The sequence below is a fragment of the Triticum urartu genome, chromosome 7A (assembly GCF_056163025.1).
Source record: "Triticum urartu cultivar PI428250 chromosome 7A, HENAU_Tu73, whole genome shotgun sequence".
NCBI classification, from domain to species: Eukaryota; Viridiplantae; Streptophyta; class Magnoliopsida; order Poales; family Poaceae; genus Triticum; species Triticum urartu.
Genome location: NC_141879.1, coordinates 490781722 through 490796024, shown reverse-complemented (window position 1 = coordinate 490796024; position 14303 = coordinate 490781722).

Sequence of the window (14303 nt, the reverse complement as noted above, 5' to 3'; positions counted from 1 at the left end):
AAGACTTCATATAGGAGAAGATGGACGTCAGAGACCCACCAGGGGGCCCACGAGGTAGGGGGGTGCGCCCTGGGGGGGCGCCCCCCCTCCCTCGTGAGAAGGGTGTGGGCCCCCTGGCCTTCATCTTTGGCATGGATTTTTCTTTATTTCTTTTAAGACGTTCCGTGGAGTTTCAGGACTTTTGGAGTTGCGCAGAATAGGTCTCTAATATTTGCTCCCTTTCCAGCCCAGAATTACAGCTGTCGGCATTCTCCCTCCTTATGTAAACGTTGTAAAATAAGAGAGAATAGCCATAAGTATTGTGATATAAAGTGAAATAACAGTCCATAATGCGATAAATATCGATATAAAAGCATGATGCAAAATGGACGTATCAACTCCCCCAAGCTTAGACCTCGCTTGTCCTCAAGCGAAAAGCCGATAACAATAAATATGTCCTCATGTTTAGAGGTAGAGGCGTCGATAAAAGTAAAATACGGACATGCAGGCATCATGATTATTCTTATAACAGCAACATATATAGGTTTTGTCATATGATTACTTATGTTCAAGTGATGATCTATTCATAATGCAAAAGTATAAATCATAAACCTTATTGGGTTCCTACAAACTATAATCTCAGTCATTGAAGCAATTGCAATTTATCATAACATCGGAAAGAGTCTATGTCAGAGCTAAAAAGCAAGTCCACATACTCAACTATCATTTAGTCCTCCATAATTGCTAACACTCACGCGATACTTGTGGTTACAGAGTTTTAATCGGACACAGAGAAAGATAGGGGCTTATAGTTTTGCCCCACAACCTTTTACCTTAAGGGTAATGTCAACAATAATGGTTCATGATCCCCTACATCCAATTAGATATATATATCATGTTCTTTCCAACATGCTGAGCTTGCCAAAGGGTAAAATGAAAAAGGAAAGGTGAAGATCACCGTGACTCTTGCATAAGGTAGAAGATAATAATAAATGATAGGCCCTTTGCAGAGGGAAGCAGAGGTTGCCATGCGCTTTTATGGTTGGATATATAAAATCTCAATGCGAAAAAACGTCACTTTATATTGCCCCTTGTGATGTGAACCTTTATTATGTAGTCCGTCGCTTTTATTACTTCCACATCACAAGATCGTATAAAACTTATTTCTCCCACACCAATCAATCATACATATTTAGATCAATTTTTATTGCTTTGCACCGATGACAACTTACTTGAAGGATCTTACTCAATCCATAGGTAGATATGGTGGACTCTCATGGCAAAACTGGTTTAGGGATATTTGGAAGCACAAGTAGTATTTCTACTTGGTGCTGAGAATTTGGCTAGCATGAGGGGGAAAGGCAAGCTCAACAAGTTAGAGGAACCATGACAACATACTTTATCTCAGATATAAGAAAGACATAACTCATTACGTTGTCTTCCTTGTCCAATATCAACTCTTTAGCATGTCATATTTTGATGAGTGCTTACAATCATAAAAGATGACAATGATAATATATCTATATGTGAAAACCTCTCTTTCCTTATTACTTCCTATTAATTGCAACAATGACCAAAGCTATGTCTGCCAATTCCCAACAACTTTTAATCATCATACTCTTTCTATGTGAAGTCATTACTCTCAATAAGATCAATATGAACTTGTTGTTTCTTTTTATTCTTTTTCTCTTTTCTTTTATTCACCCAAGATCATGGCAAAATAATCAGGCCCTTGACTCAACACTAATCTTTATTATATATAACTCACGAACTCGATTACATAGAGAGGTCATAAAACAAAACTCAAAACTAGATCATGCCATAAACTTTATTTTACTAGATCAAGATACTACTAATAGGATCGGACTAAGAAAAACGGTAAAGATAGGAGATGTGGTTGTGATACGATACCGGGGCACCTCCCCCAAGCTTGGCAGTTGCCAAGGGGAGTGACCATACCCAGATACTCAATTCTTCTTTGTTGGAGGAGACGGTGGAGGTGTTGTTGATGATGTGGGCTTGTCATCCATCTTCCAAGGCATAGGTTCACCATCATAGAAAGATGATCGAGTCTCCGGAATCCTCAAATCTGCAGCCAAACTCATTCTTTTGAATCTATATTCATACTCACAGTTTTGGTTTTGAAGGTCATAGACTTGGGCTTGGAGGTGCTCGATCTTCTCATGTAGCTTGAAGATGGCCTCCTCGGTATTCTTGGCATACGACTTGTAGTTGTTGGTGAACTCCGCGAGCATCATGTGGCTAGCGTTGATTCCACGCTCCACCATCCTTTGGCACTTGAAAACTTGTTGCTCCACTGCTTCGAGCCTCGTCTCCATGCTTCCGGTCCCCTTTGGTCCCTCTTCATCGCGGATGTGCAGCAACCCATCACGCATCTCAATGGTTTGAGGGTGTCGCAACACCTCCGCGAGGTAAGGGTTGATGACCTTCTCGAAGAACTTGTCCTTGGAGGTGCTTGGGGCTGTCATGATAACCTAGATCTGTCAGAAAAACAGCTCGAAACAAGAATAGGAGATTTTTGTGTGATCCGGGAGTCAAAACCTTCGGGAGAATATATAATGAATTTTTACCGACCAAAATACGTAACGCGCAAGAAAACGGAGTCCGGAAGGCACACGAGGCGCTCACGAGGTAGGGGGCGCGCCCAGGGGGGTAGGGTGCGCCCACCACCCTCGTGGGGCCCTCGTGTCCTTCCCGGACTGCTACTTATTTTCTATTTTTCTAAATATTCCAAAATGGAGAAATATTTCCTTAAAAATTGTTTTGGAGTCGGTTTACTTACCGTACCACATACCTATTCCCTTTCGGAGTCTGAAACGTTCCGGAAAGTGTCCCTTATGTATTCCTCCGGGGTTATGGTTTCAATAATATTGGTTTCAACATTTATGGGATTACCTGAGATATAATGTTTGATTCTTTGACCGTTTACCACCTTCGGATTTGTGCCTTCGAAGTTGTTGATTTTTATTGCACCGGAACGATAGACCTCCTCGATAACATAGGGGCCTTCCCATTTGGAGAGAAGTTTTCCTGCAAAAAATCTTAAACGAGAGTTGTATAGCAATACATAATCACCTACATTAAACTCACGCTTTTGCATCCTTTTGTCATGCCATCTTTTACCTTTTTGTTTAAATAACTTGGCATTTTCATATGCTTGGGTTCTCCATTCATCAAGCGAGCTAATATCAAATAACCTCTTCTCACCGGCAAGTTTGAAATCATAGTTGAGCTCTTTAATAGCCCAATATGCCTTATGTTCTAGTTCGAGAGGTAAGTGACATGCTTTTCCATATACCATTTTATTTGGAGACATACCCATAGGATTTTTGTATGCAGTTCTATATGCCCATAATGCATCATCAAGTTTCTTGAACCAATTCTTTCTAGACCTATTAACAGTCTTTTGCAAAAATTAATTTGAGCTCTCTATTGCTCAATTCTACTTGACCACTAGACTGTGGGATGATAAGGAGATACAATTCTATGATTAACATCATATTTAGCAAGCATTTTACGGAAAGCACCATGAATAAAGTGTGAACCACCATCAGTCATTAAATATCTAGGGACTCCAAACCTCGGAAAAATAACTTCCTTAAGCATTTTGATAGAAGTGTTATGATCAACACTACTAGTTGGAATAGCTTCTACCCACTTAGTAACGTAATCAACAGCAACTAAAATATGTGTATATCCATTAGAGGCAGGAAAAGGTCCCATATAATTAAAGCCCCAAACATCAAACGGTTCAATAACAAGAGAATAATTCATAGGCATTTCTTGACGTCTACTAATATTACCAATTCTTTGACATTCATCACATGAAAAGACAAACTTACGGGCATCCTTGAAGAGAGTAGCACAATAAAAACCAGATTGCAATACCTTATGTGCAGTTCTATCTCCAGCGTGGTGTCCTCCATAAGACTCGGAATGACACTTGCGTAGGATATGTTCCTGTTCATGCTTAGGTACACAATGTCTAATAACACCATCTACTCCTTCTTTATAAAGATGTGGGTCATCCCAAAAGTAATGTCTCAAGTCATAGAAGAATTTTTTCTTTTGCTGGTATGTGAAGCTAGGTGGTATAAACTTAGCAACAATATAATTAGCATAATCAGCATACCATGGAGTACTACGAGAAGTACTTATAACATTTAATTGTTCATCAGGAAAGTCATCATTAATAGGTAGTGGGTCATCAAGAATATTTTCTAACCTAGATAAGTTGTCTACAACGGGGTTCTCAGCTCCCTTTCTATCAACAATATGCAAATCAAATTCTTGTAGCAAGAGAACCCATCTAATAAGTCTAGGTTTAGCATCTTTCTTTTCCATAAGGTATTTAATAGCAGCATGATCAGTGTGAATAGTTACTTTAGAATCAACAATATAAGGTCTGAACTTATCACAAGCAAATACAACTGCTAAAAGCTCTTTTTCAGTACTAGCATAATTTCTTTGAGCATTGTCTAGAGTCTTACTAGCATAATGAATAACATTTAATTTCTTATCAACTCTTTGCCCTAGAATAGCACCTACAACATAATCAGTAGCATCGCACATAATTTCAAAGGGTAAATTCCAATCAGGTGGCTGAACAACAGGTGCAGAGACTAATGCTTTCTTAAGTATTTCAAATGCTTCTACACAATCATCATCAAAGACAAATGGTATATCTTTTTGCAATAAATTAGTCAGAGGCCGAGAAATTTTTGAGAAGTCCTTAATGAACCTCCTATAAAATCCAGTGTGACCAAGGAAACTTCTTATACCTTTGACGTCCTTGGGACATGGCATCTTTTCAATAGCATCAACCTTGGCTTTATCAACTTCAATACCTCTTTCAGAAACTTTGTGCCCCAAGACAATACCTCCATTAACCATAAAGTGGCACTTTTCCCAATTCAAGACAAGATTAGTTTCTTCACATCTCTGCAAAACTCGATCAAGATTGCTCAAGCAATCGTCAAAAGAAGAACCACAGACCGAAAGGTCATCCATGAAAACCTCACAAATCTTTTCACAAAAGTCAGAGAATATAGCCATCATGCATCTTTGAAAGGTAGCAGGTGCATTACATAAACCAAAAGGCATACGTCTATAAGCAAAAGTACCAAAAGGGCATGTAAAAGTAGTCTTTGATTGATCTCTAACCGACACAGGTATTTGAGAGAAACCAGAATAACCATCTAGAAAGCAATAATGTGTATGTTTGCATAATCTTTCTAGCATTTGATCAATAAAAGGTAAGGGGTAATGATCTTTCTTAGTAGCTTTATTTAATTTGTGGAAATCAATTACCATCCTATAACCTGTGATAATTCTTTGTGGAATCAATTCATCTTTATCATTAGGAACAACAGTAACACCTCCATTCTTAGGGACACAATGGACAGGACTTACCCACTCACTATGAGCAACGGGATAAATTATACCTGCCTCTAGAAGCTTAAGTATTTCTTTTCTTACCACTTCTTTCATTTTAGGATTCAGACGTCATTGAGGATCACGAACTGGTTTGGCATCTGCTTCCAAATTTATTTTATGTTGACATAGAGTGGGACTAATGCCCTTAAGATCATCAAGAGTATATCCAATAGTAGCACGATGCTTCTTTAGAGTTTTCAATAATCTTTCTTCTTCATGCTCTGAAAGGTTAGCACTAATAATAATAGGATATATCTTCTTTTCATCAAGATAAGCATATTTAAGATTATCAGGCAACGGTTTAAGCTCAAACACAGGATCACCCTTGGGTGGAGGAGGATCTCCTAAAATTTCAACAGGCAAGTTGTGTTGCAGAATAGGTTCCTGTTTAAAGAATACTTCATCTATTTCCCTTCTTTCATTCATGAACATATCATTTTCATGGTCTAGCAAATAGTGTTCTAAAGGATCACTAGGAGGTACGGCAATAGAAGCAAGACCAATAATTTCATCCTTACTAGGTAATTCTTCCTCACGATGTTGTTTACTAAATTTAGAGAAATTAAACTCATGAACCATATCATCCAAACCAACAGTAACAATATTCTTAGTGCAGTCTATGGTAGCATTGACAGTATTTAAGAAGGGTCTACCAAATATAATGGGACAAAAGCTATCTTGTGGAGAAGTAAGAACAAGAAAATCAGCAGGATATTTAGTTTTCCCACACAAGACTTCAACATCTCTAACAATTCCAATTGGTGCAATAGTATCTCTATTAGCAAGTTTAATAGTAACATCAATATCTTCTAACTCAACAGGTGCAATTTCATTCTTAATTTCTTTGTATAAGTCATGAGTATAACACTAGCACTAGCACCCATATCACATAAGCCATGATAACAATGATCTCCTATTTTAACAGAAATAACAGGCACGCCTACCACAGGTCAATGTTTATCCTTATCACACGATTTAGCAATTCTAGCAGTTTCACCTTCGAACTGAATAACATGCCCATCAATATTATCAGACAAGAGATCTTTAATAATAGCAATATTAGGTTCTACTTTAACTTGCTCAGGAGGTGTATAAGTTCTAATATTGCTTTTACGAACAACAGTTGAAGCTTTAGCATGATCCTTTATTCTAACAGGGAAAGGTGGTTTCTCAATATAAGAAGTAGGAACAATAGGATCATTATAAGTGACAGTCTTTTCTTCAACTTTAATAGGTGCAGCTACTTTTACTTCTATGGGAGGATGATATTTAAACCACTTCTCCTTAGGGAGATCAACATAAGTAGCAAAAGATTCATAGAAACAAGCTACTATCTCATAATCAAGTCCATATTTAGTGCTAAACTTACGGAAAATATCGGTATCCATAAAAGATTTAACACAATCAAACTTAGGTGTCATACCTGACTCCTTACCTTTGTCGAGGTCCCAATATTCAGAGTTGCATTTAATTCTATCCAATAAGTTCCATCTAAATTCAATAGTCTTCACCATAAAAGAGCCAGCACAAGAAGTATCAAGCATGGTTTGATTATTATGAGAAAGCCGAGCATAAAAACTTTGCATAATTATTTCTCTCGGAAGCTCATGATTGGGGCATGAATATAACATTGATTTAAGCCTCCCCCAAGATTGAGCGATGCTTTATCCTTCGCGAGGCCAGAAATTATATATATAATTGCAATCACGATGAACAAGATGCATAGGGTAATACTTTTGATTAAATTCCAATTTCAATCTTTTATAGTCCCACAATCTCGTATCACATAGCCTATACCATATCAATGTGTCTTCCTTCAAAGATAAAGGGAAGACCTTCTTCTTAGCAACATCATCGGATACACCTGCAAGCTTAAATAATCCACAAACTTCATCCACATATAATAAGTGCTCATCAGGATGCTTTGTTCCATCTCCTGTAAAAGGATTAGCGAGCAGATTTTCCATTATACCCGAAGGAAATATAAAAGGAGTTTCATTTTCAATAGGTTCAGTAGGTTGAGGAGCAACTGTTTGCTCTACTGGACGGGGTGAAGATACCCTGAACAAGCCCCTTAGAGAATTACTTTCCATAGTAACAAGTGACAGTAAATTTTAGCACACTATATAAATTTTTCCTTACCAAATTCCACCTACCAGAAGCGCTACACTCCCCGGCAATGGCGCCAGAAAAGAGTCTTGATGACCCACAAGTATAGGGGATCTATCGTAGTCCTTTCGATAAGTAAGAGTGTCGAACCCAACGAGGAGCAGAAGGAAATGATAAGAGGTTTTCAGCAAGGTATTCTCTGCAAGTACTGAAATAAGTGATAACAGATAGTTTTGTAATAAGGTAAATTGTAACGAGCAACAAGTAACAAAAGTAAATAAGGTGCTGCAAGGTGGCCCAATCCTTTTTGTAGCAAAGGACAAGCCGGAACAAACTCTTATAATAGGAAAAGCGCTCCCGAGGACACATGGGAATATCGTCAAGCTAGCTTTCATCACGTTCATATGATTCGCGTCCGATACTTTGATAATTTGATATGTGGGTGGACCGGTGCTTGGGTGCTGTTCTTACTTTAACAAGCATCCCACTTATGATTAACCTCTATTGCAATCATGCGCAACTACAACAAAAGTATTAAGGTAAACCTAACCATAGCATGAAACATATGGATCCAAATCAGCCCCTTATGAAGCAACGCATAAACTAGGGTTTAAGCTTCTGTCACTCTAGCAACCCATCATCTACTTATTACTTCCCAATGCCTTCCTCTAGGCCCAAATAATGGTGAAGTGTTATGTAGTCGACGTTCACATAACACCACTAGAGGCTAGACAACATACATCTTATCAAAATATCAAACGAATACTAAATTCACATGACTACTAATAGCAAGACTTCTCCCTTGTCCTCAAGAACAAACGTAATTACTCACAAAGCATATTCATGTTCATAATCAGAGGGGTAATAACATACATAAAGGATCTGAACATATGATCTTCCACCAAATAAACCAACTAGCATCAACTACAAGGAGTAATCAACACTACTAGCAACCTACTAGCACCAATCCCGGACTTTGAGACAAGAATTGGATACAATAGATGAACTAGGGTTTGGAGATGAGATGGTGCTGGTGAAGATGTTGATGGAGATTTCCCTCTCCCGATGAGAGGAGCGTTGGTGATGACGATGGTGATGATTTCCCCCTCCCGGAGGGAAGTTTCCCCGGCAGAACAGCTCTGCCGGAGCTCTAGATTGGTTCCGCCTCGTGGCGGCGGAGTCTCGTCCCGAAAGGTTGCTTCTTATTTTTTTCTCATGGAAAGACTTCATATAGGAGAAGATGGACGTCGGAGACCCACCAGGGGGCCCACGAGGTAGGGGGGCACGCCCAGGGGGGCGCCCCCCACCCTCGTGAGAAGGGTGTGGGCCCCCTGGCATTCATCTTTGGCATGGATTTTTCTTTATTTCTTTTAAGACGTTCCGTGGAGTTTCATGACTTTTGGAGTTGCGCAGAATAGGTCTCTAATATTTGCTCCCTTTCCAGCCCAGAATTCCAGCTGCCGGCATTCTCCCTCCTTATGTAAACCTTGTAAAATAAGAGAGAATAGCCATAAGTATTGTGATATAAAGTGAAATAACAGTCCATAATGCGATAAATATCGATATAAAAGCATGATGCAAAATGGACGTATCAATGAGAAAAGGAAAAGCCAAGGGATTTCGTGAGGATGAGCATGATACTTTATGGTTTGAGGACCGCGTATATGTGCCGAAAGATCAGGAGATTAGGAAGTTGATTCTGCAAGAGGCCCATGATTCGCCATATTTGATTCACCCAGGAAATACCAAATTGTATCTGGATTTGAAGGACAATTTCTGGTGGACCGGTATGAAGAAGGATATTGCGGAGTATGTAGCAGTTTGTGATGTATGTCAGAGAGTGAAGGCAGAACATCAGAAGCCAGCAGGATTGCTACAGCCATTGCCTATACCCGAATGGAAGTGGGATAAACTAGGCATGGATTTTATCACGAGATTGCCCAGGACTCGTTCAGGCTATGACTCGATATGGGTTGTAGTAGATCGACTGACGAAAGTAGCTCATTTCATCCCAATAAAGACCACTTACACCAGTGCTAAGTTGGCAAAGATCTATATGACCAGGATCGTATGTCTGCATGGAGTTCTGAGGACCATTGTATCAGATAGAGGAACCCAGTTTACTTCTAAGTTTTGGAATCAGTTGCATGAAACTTTGGGAACCAGACTAGAGTTCAGTACAGCTTTTCACCCGCAAGCAGATGGACAGACTGAAAGAGTAAATCAGATTCTGGAGGACATGTTGAGAGCTTGTGCACTAGACTATGGATCTAGTTGGGATGATAATTTGCCTTATGCAGAGTTCTCTTATAACAACAGTTATCAAGCCAGTTTGAAGATGGCCCCTTTCGAAGCACTCTACGGAAGGAGGTGTAGAACACCATTGTTGTGGGACAAAGTTGGAGATCGACAGTTGTTTGGACCAGATTTGATTAAAGAGTCTGAAGAGAAGGTTAAGCTGATTCGCGATAGACTCAAGGTAGCCCAATCTAGGCAAAAGAGTTATGCGGATTCGAAACGCAATTAGGCAATCTACGAAGTCGGGGACAGAGCGTATCTTCGAGTATCACCACTTCGAGGAGTGAAGTATTTTGGAGTTAAGGGGAAGTTAGCACCACGTTTTGTGGGACCATACAGAGTTTTGGAACATATGGGAGAAGTTGCTTACAAGTTGGAATTACTCGAAGGATTGTCCGGAGTTCACGATGTGTTTCACGTTTCTTAGTTGAAGAAGTGCCACGCAGAGATGGCTGAAATTCCTCTGAGAGATACAGTGCCGCTAGAAGCGATACGGTTGGATAGTGATTTGACTTATGAGGAGAAACCAGTAAAGATACTCGAGTTTGCCAGCCGAGTTATGCGCAACAAGGTTATCAAGTTTTGCAAGGTTCAGTGGAGTCACCATGCCGAGGATGAAGCCACTTGGGAACGAGAAGAAGACTTACGAAAGGATCACGCTCACCTATTTTCTAGCCAACCCGAATCTCGAGGGCGAGATTCATCTTAAGGGGGGTAGGTTTGTAACATCCCAAATTTTCAATTTGGAATGTTATACATTAGAGCATCATTGCATATCATGTTTTATTGCATTTTGGTTGATCCTAGAAATTTCACGCAACTCAAGGACCTACGGAGAGAGTTGGGGATTTCGTTATTTTTCATATTTGAGTTTTTCTCGAATTATGAAAAGAGGATCGTTTGATTTAATTTATTTTTCTCTGAAATATTTCTCTTATTAAAAATAAAAGAGAGAGGATAAAATGACTTCCTCAAAATAAAGAAATATCAGAGATTTAATATTAAAATCAAACAAGATTTTTATTCGGAGTTTTGTCGCTATTTTATTTGAATTAGAAAAAATATGCGTTTTTCAAAATTGCATTTTAGGCCCAAATAAATGTTCACCTTGTCCGGCTTATTTTTAGAGGACGGGGAAAATTTATTTTGGGATTTTTGGAGTCCGTTTAGTATTTCTTTTCTTTATTTTTCTGCACGTCGAAATTATTTAAAAAAAGTCAACCGACTTAGGGCCGTACTCGGCCAGGACTTCTCGGGCCAGCCTTTAAAGCCCGATGCCCCGATCCGCCCCAGCCACTCGAAACCCTAGCCCGCCACCGCTCGATCCGCCGCCGCCTCGCCTCGCGCACCGCGCGGCCGCACCGCCGCCTTGCCGCCGCGCCGTCACACCGCCGCACTGCCGCCGCATCGCCCCGCCACCCGTGCCGCCTCTCACGGGAGCCCGCCGCCAGAGCCCCATGCCGCCACCGACCCGCCGGAGTTCGAGGTAGCCGCCGGTTTTTTAAAAACCGATCAGTTTTATTTCGTAAACCCTAGATCCGTTTTCTTTTTAGATCCGGTTCGGTTTATTTTTTCGGTTTAGTTATTTAGCAAACACCCGTTTTTACGTTCGGTTTTACGAACGGTTTTCACCATTTAGCCGTAGACAACGAACGTTTGTTCGTTAGCCTGTTCGTCAGTTTTTCTTTTTCTCGGATTTTCCGCGATTATTTTCGATTGCGATTTCTGATCTGATTTTCGTTCTAGTATAACTTTTCGCTCGTTTATCAGAATCAGGCGATTCAAGCGCCTAGAGTTTCGTCTCGAAACCCTTTTTCTGTTTAACCAACTTAAACAAGTTTTTGCTACTGTAAAATTTGACCTAGGTCCAGATTAGTAAACGAAGCTTGTTTCTCTCGCCGTTTGAGTTTTGTTGTTTTGTTTGATTTGATTCTTTTTGCAAACCGGAGTTCTTAAGTTGAACTTTCTAGTTAGATCTCTAATTTGAGTTTTACCCATGCTTTTGTTTGATTGCTTATTGTGTGCTTGTTTGATTGCGATAGAGTACTCGGAGTGCGAAGCGTGCTACATCGAGTCTCTAGGTTTCACGGATCATCAGCAAGGCAATTAACACTTTGATCATACCTCTTACTACCCAGTTTTCATTGCATTAGATCAACCCTCAAACATTGCATGGTTAGGATTTGAATTAAATTTTGGGGTTTGGGAAGTAGATGAGGTAGTACCTATTCACCTGTTTATTATCAAACCTTGGGAGTTACTTCTACGTTGCTTATATTGATATGCTATGCTAGTAGACGTGGATTGGGTTTGAGTGTTTCATGATAGATGTGAGATTGTTAATTTAATGGTTCAACTAAGGTGGCAACTTTAATACACATCTGGGTGGATTGAGGCACCTGGGGAACCCAATGATTGCCTGTATTTTTGGAAATCCCGGGGTACCGTGTGATTTTCATATGGACTGTCACCCAGGCTCAAAGGGATCATAAGATTATTCATACTGGAAGCTTCCGTGTGCAGCCACATGCCATTATGGGCTCTGGCATAGTTGATTAAGTTGTGTGAACTCTTATAGTGGTGGACTAGCAGATGTAGGGGATGTAGGTGTACCGGTCTACCCATCGTAAGGTGCTAACACTTCTGAAAGACTGTGTCTCAGTCATCCGTTTCTCAAACACCTTGTAGTGCGAGAAATCCAACGGAGGCGATCGGGTCTTGTGGGGAAAAGTGCACAAACCTCTCCAGAGTGTATAAACTAATCATGGTTAGCCGTGTCCCCGGTTATGGACATTTTGAGTATCTAGTTCTTGGATTTTCATGTGGATCTCATCACTCTTAATATAACTTGATTGGGTTTAATGATGATTACTTTTAATTGGGATTGAGTTGGGTGAACCTTCTCAATGTTTAACAACTACCATGATAGTTAAATAAAATTTATTCCTTTGTAGTAGGGAAAAACTGGCTTTACGCAAAAACATTTCAACCATACAGCCTCCACCAGACATATATGCATATAGTGATAGCTTTATTCTGTTCATTACTCTCTTGTGTTACATTGCCATCATATTCTATGTGCTGACCTGTTTTCGGGCTGCAATGTATCATGTTGCAGACTTTTCAGACACGAGTAAGGAGCATTAGGTCGTGGTCTTTCACTCAGTGATGCCGTTGGAGTTGATGGACTCACTTTATCTTCCAAGCCTTCCGCTGTTATCGTATTATATGGCCTTAAGCCATATTTATTGTAATAAGTTCTCTTTTGAGACATTCGATGTAATAAGTGTGTGATTGCCACTCTGTTATAAATCCTTCAAGTACTGTGTGTGTCAGCATTACCGATCCAGGGATGACACTTATACACAGAGATCAGACTATTTAAGGTCTGGTCGCTACAATTCTGAAGGGTGCAAGTAGCAAATTCCTTATGTGTTAGTAGTAATTTCAAATAATCCATCCACCAGAAAAAACAATTGTGTAGTGTGACAGAATTTATGATAATAAACTTACCATATCAGATGTACTCATGGAATATCCATATGATTGACGAATTTATGTATCATTTTTATCAGTAGGCATGTGTTATGAGTAACTATATTTAAAATTCCTATACCTCCTTTGTTCTTGGGTCTACAGATCATATCCCGAGCAGTCAATGGGGGATTTTGCTTTTCCAAGTCTTTGCCTCTCCAAAAAATATGCCTTATGTACTTTTCCATTTGCTCAATAATACCTTTATAGAGGAGAAGAAAACTCATAATAAAAGTGGAGAGTGAAGATAAAACTGCATTGACCATAAGTAGTCTCCCATCATAGCTTAAGTATTGTGAGCAAACAGATAATATTCTATAGATCCTATCAATAATGTACATGAAGTGCTCCATTTTTGGCTTTGTGAAACTAAGGGGAGCGCCAAGATATGTGAAAGGGAAGGAGCTAATGGCACATCCAAGAGGTTGGACTGTTCCTGCATTTGCTCCTCGTTTACATTGATTGGAAGCATGTTGGAATTCTAATAATTGACCTTGAGACCATAGGCTTTTGAAAAGAGATCCACTAAGTGCTTGAGATGTCCCAACTGTTCTGAACATGCATGCATGATAATTAGAGTGTCATTTGCATATTGCAGAATAGGGAAATCGGGACAAGAATGAAACCTAATAGGTCGATGTATGAGGTTCCTTTGCATGGCATCATTCAAGATTGTGTGCAAAAAATCAACTACAAGTACAAACAACATAGGAGACAGAGGATCCCCTTGCCTCACTCCTCATCTACACTTGAATTGAACTCTAGGAATTCCATTGAGTAGAACTAGTGAAGTACCAGAGCCCAGTATCTGTTGAATCCAAGATCATCATTTATTCGAAAGCCTTTTGTTGCAAAATTGCTAGTACCATGACATGCTCTATTTTGTCAAAAGCATTTTCGGAATCTAGTTTCAGAACAACAATAGA